The 10,529-nt window shown below is 45.3% G+C and overlaps 1 long non-coding RNA gene across 1 annotated transcript; it reads right to left on the reverse strand.

Annotated features, from left to right (window-relative positions):
- Nucleotides 1–266: 266 nt before the first annotated feature.
- LOC119387856 (uncharacterized) lies at nucleotides 267–6,901 on the reverse strand. The gene is made up of 2 exons (XR_005182574.2): nucleotides 6,850–6,901; nucleotides 267–1,172 (listed from the first exon to the last, which is right to left on the reverse strand). It is a non-coding gene; the product is annotated as an uncharacterized LOC119387856 (long non-coding RNA).
- Nucleotides 6,902–10,529: the final 3,628 nt, after the last annotated feature.

Consider the following 10,529-nt stretch of genomic DNA (forward strand, 5'->3'; position numbering starts at 1 on the left):
TAACAAGTCTTCAGAATGGCGGTTTCCCTCACGCAGACCGCATTTAGCGGGATGCATGTAAACGCGGTCAGGTCTGGCTGGGTGAGCTCGACCTGCTTTCGCCAAATTCATGTAAACGTAAGTACTGTGTCAATGTCTTTTAACAGAGCAGCTGAGGAACGCTGGCGTAACTGTTGTGCTTACTTGACGGCGGCGACGAGGCGCCGTCACGCTGCTCCGCCGAGCTGAAGACGCTCGGCGAAGCGTTGACAAAGGACGAGGCACGGTGCGAAAAGTATACTTTATTGATATCAACACACTTTTTTTTAATATTTACACAGCAAGGAGATAAAATGGTGAAACAGCAAAACAAAGGCGTAAGGCACGTTCCCACAAAACAGTAATGATGTTTTTTTTTTTCTCAAAACATTAACAAAATCGACAGCGCCGTACCTTTGTGTGCACATTACGCAAATATCACTTTTACAGCTTACGTTTCTCAACAGGTGAACAAAAAATATCCACGAACTAACATGCACATATACACACACGTGATATATCTATACACCGTCTGAAATCGGCCATTTAGACCGTGAAAGAGGGGCCGGGTGATCCAACGATCCAACGATGCAACAAACGTACATCAACGACATCGGTATTTGTACAAGGAAAGTTGTGGCTCGTGCACACGGGCGAAGGGCAAGTGCGGGGTAACTGACGCTTGTAGATGTAGATATGTAATATATATTGTATATACATATATATGTTATTTCTGTATGTGTATATAGCATTCTTATATTTGATTCTCTTTTTAACAGGCTTCATAAACCGTACATTGAGCTGAGTCGCGGCTGAAGAGCGATTCAACCACATCGGCGAACACTGCGCCGAGAGCGGAGCCCTGCAGCGGCTCGCGGAGGCTACGTGTCGCAGCACTGTCCGACGCAGAGCACAGTCAGCTTCTTGCGAGAGTTCATTTTGCTTTCTTCCTTCCGTGCACCAAAGGGAAAAGGGCCGCTTTCTCTGAACAGTTGGCTTTGACACCTGTGCGGGCAGTGGGCGCTGGAAACAGAACGAAGGGGGCAGCGAGCGGGTTATCGATGGGGCGGTCACGGTGGTCACAGATGCGGGTGCCACCCGCGGCAAGACAGCCAACGGGCCGCAAAAATCCTTGCCGCTGGGAGTATAGGACGCTGAAAAAAAAAAAAGAAGAAGAAGAGATAAATGTGTCCACAGTAACTGATGACCTCACCCTTCTAGCCAGCGAGAAGCAATACAGAAGGAGAGCACAGAACAAAACGATTACGCAGCTTGAAAACGCGCTGCAGCTCTCTCCAAGAGCACGTTCGATTTTCTCATGGCGGCCCTGTTTACATTAGTTCACCGTAACGTCGGCCGTTCTTTTTTATGGGCACCTCTGACTTTTGCTTCTCTAAACTTTCAAATGCTTTCATCCGCATCTTGCTCTTTTAATAGGAAGTTTGGAAGTGAGCCAGCTGTTCTGGAATAGCGTATTTTGACAGGCTCGAGTTTGTAGCTCAACTATCGGTTAAAGTTTATACTTGGATGTACACGTGACCGGGAATTAGGGGTCATCGACTATTGGAGGCTCTTGAAGATACAAGCTGGAAAACGGGGCTGTACGTATTTATGGGAATGCCGTTTTACTCGAATAAGGAGCTTTTTAAACATTTAAAAATAAAAGTAGAGCAGCCGAGCGCCAAATCCCACATAAGTGCTATTGTATATCGCGGTAAAAAACCCTTTTCAAGTTAATGGAAGTATATATGACAGCCTCTGGGAGCCGTCGAAATTTGGGGGCCGTCTTGCGCGAAATATGATCTACAAAAAAAAAAAAGAGAAAGCAACAAAATACGTACACGTTGTCGATCGGTACACTCCCCGATGTTTACAAACTTTAATGACATCGACCCTCTCTTCGCGATTGACAACACGCCCTGAAAACACCAGAAAGTTGTTCCGAAAGTGCTGTCTTCATAACGCAACCAGAACAATCAAGATATATCTACAATAGTATCTATGTGACCATGCTGTCGTACGCAATCTGTCAAAGCGCCACAAAGTCACATAATATGGTGTTACCGTTACACGGTGCATTGCGTCACACGGGAAGTCTGTTGCGCAATTTTTGCCGCGGCCGAGCGCCTTTCAGTGAACAGAGATCAAACTGCTTGCTTCTATTGGGTTGTAACATGGTCAATTTTCCACTGTATGCAGAGCGGATTCATTTACTATAACACCTCCGTTTAGGGCATGCATATAATATTGACCCGATAGAGTTAGCACTTGTCAGGGCGGCCAGTGGGCTTAGTTACGTCCGCAGCTGATGGCGAGGGACTGGCGCCAAGCATGCGAAAAGGACACGCCCTTTCAAGCGAGCTGGTGCTTTCGTCACGCGGTACCGGCTGCCAGTTCGACAACCACACCGGCACGTCAGTTGCAGGTTCTGCAGTCCTTTGTAAATGAGCGCATTATAAGCCGTATCTCAAACGCTCTATCGACTGCTCATACGTACTGTTGTAGTCAGGTGTCATGAGATAGACGGTGAGACACATAAGTACACGTTTAATTAATGGTGTCTCTCCGACGTGTTCTACCTGAAGAAGGAAGTCACGCGTTGCTGGATCAACGACCACCCGTCTTATCACTAGGTGCCGTCTCGCCCCGCATTCACTAGCTGCCATCACCAGTTCACAGACAGTGGCTGCTTCACTAAGAGGCCGCATCCACGGATGTCATAAACGCAGTCATCCTTACTTCCTTATCACCGCCGTGACGAGCTAGCCATCCGTTTCGGAATTTGTTTTCTTCTGAGCTTCGTACTAGGTACCATTCCAAGCACATCCCGTTGTTATCCTTGATAAGTCTTTTATGCGATATCACCCATGTACTTTGTGGCACTCATCGCGTCAGCCAACCTAACCAAATTTTATGTAAAGCCTTCAATTAGTTTTAACTATGCAAAGCTTGGCGTAGTTACTTCACTTTGTTTTGTGTTTTGATAACGATACTATTTACGGGGTATATAAGAGTGTCCTTACTAGAAGGCAATGTACGAGCTCGTGCGGTGGTAGCACGAAAATTGACGCGTCTGCCGCACTTGAAACGATGTTGTGTCATGGAGTTAACCTACATCAATACCGTTCCAGTTACCGATTTGCATCAGCTGAGCCAATCACGTTGCCTTGTCATTTATTTTGCAGCAAGTCAAACCGCTGGTGCTCCGTTCTATCACCGTTGAGCTGACAGACAGCGTACACAATCGTTAGTTGATTTCGCGTGAAACAGACGGAAACCTGCGCTAACGGGGGCCCACTTACAGTCGATGGACAACCAAGCCGACCCTTGTATATAGAAGGAGAGTAAACTCGGTTCTCTAGTTATATCGCATAAACATCGCATACTTCCGTCAACTATAAAATATATTTGCTTTTCGCAGTCCCGCATTCAAGTAGTGCAAGTGCTGCAAGAAAGCAACTAACTTCACAGGCGCGGGCTGAGGAAGTTTAATATTTGGGTCGACCCGTCTCTGCTCGCTTGCATGATTATTATCCGCACACGAAAACTGCGCAGATAACAGACACTGCTAGGAAACCGAGCACTGCGGAGACCGATGCTGGGTTAAGCACGCCGTACCCCGACGACGGCGCAAGGCGCACCTCGGATCGGCTCGGGCGGCGCGTCACATACAGGCGATCAACGAGCGGTTCCGGAGCGACAGCTCAGCGCTGATGAGGAGCATTGCATGGAGTAGCCATGTACACGACGTGCATAATTGTCGCAAACAGGCTGCCTCCCTCGGCAGGATGCATATTGATGAGCGGCCGGCCGGCGTGCGCTGCACGGAAAGCAGCCGAGCGCGCTGGTCATTCACCGCACTTGCCGGCGGCTGCAGCGTGCATGCATGCATGCATGCATGCATGCATAGAGAAGGGTGGAAAACGGCCTTCAGGGCGACGACGCTGCGTCGTCGAACGGCGACGCCGTCGCGCCAATCTTCCGAACAACGTGTTATTTTTTCTTCCCAGCTTTTGATTGCCTCTCGAGCGCACCTATGGATAATGACGAGCATATACAGGGGCGGACGCGCCTGCGTTGTCAACCGTCCATGACAGGATAATGGTCGATTAATTAGAACAGTGGACAAGAAGAACACTGGGAGCACCAGTTACTTTGTTTTTAATCGCTGAACACAATGAACGCGTGCAGCAGTTGTGAGTCAGAGATGCCTCGATACGTTAAAGCTCAAGTGATTATGGTTCACGAAATTGTGAACTTCGGAGACAGCACGTGCTGCGTTATACGGGCACTCGTCAATGAAGAAGGAAGAAAACTCGACGCGTTGCGATGCATGCATACGCGCCAGTCATGTTTCGATCAATGTTGTGGTACATGGTGACCGACGTGAGCTCTACGGAAAGTCGTCAGCATTTGCCAGAGCCCAGTGAATTATAGTATTATAAGTGCTTTCGCGTAGAGAATGCGCTGTCACTTTAATATGGGTGGGGTGTGTTCAATTTTAGTTGTCGCGTTTCTCCATGTGTTATCTATATTATTTTCAGAGATAATTAGGAAAGCTTAATGAAAGCAACAGATGTGGCGTATAGCGGATAGAACTACGAACTTGTAGTATACACAAGGTCGTTGTTTCGACCCCACGCAGAATTACTCGCTCTGATAATAATATTTTGATGCCATACGTGATGAACGAACGCTATTGGCCCGTTATCTAGCTCATACCCCGCTGTCCGCAAAAGAACATTAATAAGAACGGGCTGGTCGGGGTCAAGAAAAGCTGCGATGAGTCACTCCCAAGGTGACAAGTACCACAACGCATAAAAGCAATTTGGGCTGTCAGCAAAAAGAGCACGAGGACGAAGAAAAGAAAGACGGAGACGATCACAAAACGATCCAATTTCTTGTACCTTGTGTTCTCTGGCGTCATTTGCTATAATCTTTATTAAATGCTATTAAGCAGCAGTGGGCGTATTTGCTCTTCTTTCAGAGAAACAAACATACAAAGCAGTGACCTCAGGGACCGATCAAGTTGTACTTCATAGCGCGGGCAGTTTTTACGCATTTTCATGGGCGACCGTAGGGTGGGTGGGGGTGGGGGCGGCAAGGGGGAGCTCCCCCCTGGTATTTCGGATAATATTTTTCCATGCAGTTGCGATAAGCTACACAGCTTGATTAGCACACTCAGGTCCCGCATATCCGTGTTAAATGGCCTTGAGGATTGCCAGCCAACTTTGCAGGTTACACACTATTGACTAATCTTGCCGGTCATGTCACGGCAGTGAAAGAAATCATGGGTTCGAAACAGCGCGAAAATAACGAGGACACAGAAAGAAACAGACGGGACCAAGCGCTGGGCTACCAACAACGTTCTTTTTTTATTTGTGCGAACACGAGCCCGAGAAATCTATGAAGCCTTCGCAATGCATAACGTTGGGTCAGCATGTATCAGTTTACCTTCGATAGAGATTAGCTATATGCCCCGTCAATTTGATGCGTTGTATAGGGTACAGCGCATGCGCTTTTTCAATTCCCCTCCCCCTTCTCTCATGCGAAGAGCGTATTTATTCGTGTTCGCACAAATAAATAAATAAAAAACGTTGTTGATAGCTCAGCGCTTGGTCCCGTCTCTTTCTTTCTGTGTCCCCGTTATTTCGCGCTGTTTCGAACCCATGAAGGCCTTACCAACAAGCTCAAACCCATACCCTTTTAAAATGAAAGAAAGGCTGCCAACTCTGGACGCCCCCTCCCCCACTGCAAAAAGTTCTGCGGATGCCTGTGCACATTTCCCTCGCGGGAGCAGCGGATTTAAATTGCCTTGGACCTGCTCTTTCTTTTTCTTTTTGAGGGGTGGGGGAGGGGGTTTTTTTTCTGGAAACGTTCGCCAAATTCTTGCGAACGAGAGGCTCGCGTCAATAGCAAATAGTACAGCACGCGACACTTTGTGACAGCGATCAGCATCCTACGAAAGCCTAGTTACCATAGGAGGAACCGCTGCGCAACCCAATCGATTTGTCTCGTCAAGCCAGCCCAAATAGCGACCCGGATGAAGCAGCCATCTCGGAAAGTGACACATGTCTCACTTATGAAGGGGACTCGGCATTACACGGCCAGAATCAGCTTGTTCACCGTCTGAGAGCAAACATACTACACTACCGTGTCGTCCAAGCTTCAGACTGTACGACAGCCTAAATATAGGCTTCTTTATGTGACGTCCTAACCTTCAACAAGTGCTCTAAAGACAGTTCAGACGATAACGCCGAAACCCAACTCTCGTAACATTGGCCGGGCATTCTTGGCGCACTAGCGAGGGATTGTGTAGGTACTTCTATCGGCGACAATGCTACAAGGTGAGACTATGACTCGGCTGTAGCTTCAGTGGCCTGCGCGATTATCTCTTTTCTTTTATTTCTCCTACAAAAGCCAATCGTAGCAGCGCTTTCGTTAAGCCATTCGGGAATCGTTGTAGAGAAAAAGATTCGAACTGTCTTTTTGGGCAGTTTGTGGGGTTAATCTAAAAAAACGAAAAAAAAAAACACATAAGATACACTTTAATAGCAGTCATATACGAAGAAGCTATAGAAGCCCAGACAGACGAACACTGGCTCTGCTCTTCTCATCCCCGAGACGTGCAAGGCTGAGTCAGACGCAGTCGACCGTTCGGCGATCTAAATGAAACAATAAGACAGTCGGATAGCACTTTGTGCCGAAGATAAAGGAGCAGCTCTCTCTCCTTCCCATCCTTTTCTTCCAAGCTCTCTTCTTATGCCACACCGCCCCCGTTTGTCTGCTACAGTGGAAAAAGAATAAAGGTAGCACGGAAGAAGCACTCACCAGCGTGACAGATAGCCAAGTGCAGGAGAGCCAGCTTCTGTTTCTGCGTCTGCAAAACGAATCACGAAGGGCGAACGTTAGGGATCGAGCAGAAATATATATAGAAATTTAGTTGGGAAAAGCACACACAGCAAAATGGGGACGACAGCGGTGCGGGCATAGATCCGGGATACTTTTACTGGAATATTTCTCATTCCGAATCCATCTCTTCCTTCCGCGTCCTTTAGTATCGCCGATGTTCTGATTTGGAGAGCGGCGCTTCTTCGCGAAGAAATCGCCGGTACACTTGGCGCCATTCCATTGTTCGTGATCTCTGTACTTTTTCCGACAATACTTGGAAAAGAAGAAAAAGAAAACTTGCTGCGAAGATGCTCTTGACAGAGTAAGACAGGAGGGTAGAATTTAAAAAAAATTCGAACAATTTGGTATACAAATCTGTCTACTACAAAAATTTTGACGCCAGGAAAGACACGATGCTCAATCATGCGATATGCTTCTCGCGTACTTCTATTGCACTAACAGTGTTCGATATCGGCAAGTGCTATGAATGTTCATGCGAATGATTTATCTCAGCAGCTCAGTTGAGGGCCCCTGTGTTGCACCGGTAGACGATCCCGAACTCTATAGATCTTCTTATAAACTTAGATAACAGTAAACAGTTAGATGCGCTGACTTATCCGGAATACAGTTAAGACATGCGCAAGAATATCTGATGCCTGCTATGGTCCATGTCTATTGCACATTGGGTTTTAAGTCCAGATTGTATCCAGTTACATGAAAAGAAGGGAAGTGATTGTGCTGCATAACGATGCTGCAAGTCTAGTGACAAGCACGTCACAAAAGGTGCACTTTCTATTTTCGTTGCTAAATATCCATGACACATTATAACTTCTTTTACCCAATAAAAACCCAGAAACATTAAGCTTAGTCCTTCGAAAATGAGGGTTACTATTTTCCAAGAATACGTAGGCCCCTTAAATTTCACTATACCATAAATTACGAAAAAAACAGAAATTGACATTATAAATGAACGAAATATATCAGGAGTTATCTCTTGAAAGATAAAATAGGATATATTCACATTAAATAATGTGTGGCAGAGCTTTACGTTGCTTTTGGGAACTATACAGCCACAATGTAGATCTCTGCTACCGATATATATATATATATATATATATATATATATATATATATATATATATATATATATATATATATATATATATATATATATATCATACTTGAAGTATTCGAGGGGTTGTTTGCATCTCATATTCATTATTTATGGCTATACTTCAGGCAACCACGACCCAGACGAATGCGCAAAAGAAGTTTCACAGTGCAGTAGAAGGTTGTCCGCCGTATTCTTTGCTTTCCACGTCTCTCACCAAAAGAAAATTAGTTTCATGTACATGAAATGCTCATGTACGTGCATGGAGTGCCACACCTTGAAGCCCTGCATTACTCAGGTGATGCAATGAAAGATTACATCTCATTTATCGGATCGCTCTGATAGTGCTTTTATGTGCGTCCGACATAATGACACTTGGCACATTACTTGATCCAATCTGACTATAAATTATTCATAAATATATTTTCCGTATACACAATACAAATATGTACACAGTCCACTGCAGGCCTCAGCTGTATCGGGACCACTTTGTCAGCGCTTACTGGTTTTTCTTATTCATTACAATATTGCTTTCTATAAATATAAATTATATACATTTCGCTCTTAGTACACTGCATTACATAAATGTTCTAGGAACATTAATGTGCCTACTTTTCAGTTGCTCTGTTAACTTAGAAGCTTCAAGAGAGAGTATGCGAGCTGTACTTCATGCTTTTTACTTTCTACTTAAGAGTCACCGTAATAAGTTCACGGGGTGCGCGTTGCGTGAAAAAGTACTATATTAACACACCTCAGCAGTCATGCAGCCTCTCATAGAAAACAAAACTGTGTTTGTCACACGCATCAACTACAGGCTGCGCGCAACTCTTTATTCTAAGCCGTCTAGGAAAATTCGGCCTTATCGCAGATATCTTGCGCCATAAACTTTCAGAACCGACAGCACTTTAAACTCTAAAGTGAATTATGGGGTGTTAATCCTGTCATGTATTTTGTTTTATAAGTTGTCGTCAAACTGCCAAGGAGAGGCTTGTGTGGCTCTGTGAAGCTACGTTCGACAGATTTTAACCTGGAATCATTTTCTAGCGTTTCCTCGGTTGTAAAGAGCGATAGCTCAATTGACAGCGTGTCACGTTCTCAACTGCTTGTTCTCACAGTAGCTTGAGTTAATTTCAAGACACAAGACGTCGCCCACCATTAATAAGCTGAAAACCTCGTGGGCTTAGCTGCGACACGTGAGAGGTAACACTATTATGGTCTAAGCCATCTTTTTTTTTTTTTTTGAATATACCCTCAACAGCAATGGCTTGAACGAACTGCGTGTGTACGCAAGCAGTGCAGTGAGGATGGGTGCAGTGTGCCTACATACTCTATTATCAAAGTCGTAAAAGATATAACATGAAAAGTCACTTCCAAGAAATGACGTTTTCTCTTGTCCCGCGACAGGAAGCTTTTCCTTCTTTTTTCGACTAGCGAAAGACCCCGAAGTACCTCTTCTAACGCAGTCACTGTCGCTACTTGCCATCTCCGGGTTCCTCCATGTCTGAACACGAAGAAAATATACAATTTCCGTAACTCATTTAAATTTTTTAATTTCGCGCAACGAGGCACTTGCGTTTTTTTTTTAGGACAACGTCTGAGAGGCGTACACCCGTTGTTGTGTCTATCGTGAAGGTTATCCGAGGACGTGGGGCATGTTTTGTGTTATTGACCACGCATTTGTCACTTCTGTTCGCAAGCGAGATGACGGTCTGGTGTGCACTGCTGGAGCTATTTCAGGCTCGAGCTATCTGTCATCTTTTTTTACGCTTTGAAGCAAGAACGGACAGGCTGCTCGAACCGCCAAAACATTGTTTCTTTTTCTTCGTATGTGTGACCGTCATTAATAACTGGGCGGATACCCTACAAACGCTGATGCGATATCCTTTTTTTTTGCGTTTCTTGAATACTTTCTTTGATTTTCAGTGCGTTGCTCTATTTCATTTTTCTTACTTTCATTTCACCGAGGGTATTCTTCGAAATAGATATCGATGCAAGCTGTATCTTTGCCATTATTCCACTGCGCTCTTTCCTGGCTCGGCTACTTACATTCGGTTGGAATATGCGAGGTGGGACGCTGTATAGCAAGTCGATGAGACCATATCCCTCTGAACTTTACAATCTTGTGTTGTCACTCGGGGTTTTGAGGAAGCCACCGACAAAACGTGAAGTTGCGAATACTGAACAACAAAGCTATAAATAGCTTTTATTTAGCTTTTTCAATGGCTATAGACGATGGTGCACAGTACTCAGTTTGCTCGCTCACGCAACATCTGCATTGTGAGCTTATATCACTGACTATGCGAGCCAGCGTATTTGAAAGAAAACACGGAAAGACTGAATATATATATGAACCCCACGTGGAGCCCAACCGTGAATGACGATAAAGGCGCGCACGAGAGATCATTTCATACGTCTTCGTATTCGCTAGGTGAAAACTAGGTGTGAACGTGTGAATGCGGTTAACGGAGCCGTTAGAGAATGGTTAGTTAGAGTGGTTACCGACCAGCCA

The sequence above is a fragment of the Rhipicephalus sanguineus genome, chromosome 1 (genome assembly GCF_013339695.2).
Source record: "Rhipicephalus sanguineus isolate Rsan-2018 chromosome 1, BIME_Rsan_1.4, whole genome shotgun sequence".
NCBI lineage: Eukaryota > Metazoa > Arthropoda > Arachnida > Ixodida > Ixodidae > Rhipicephalus > Rhipicephalus sanguineus.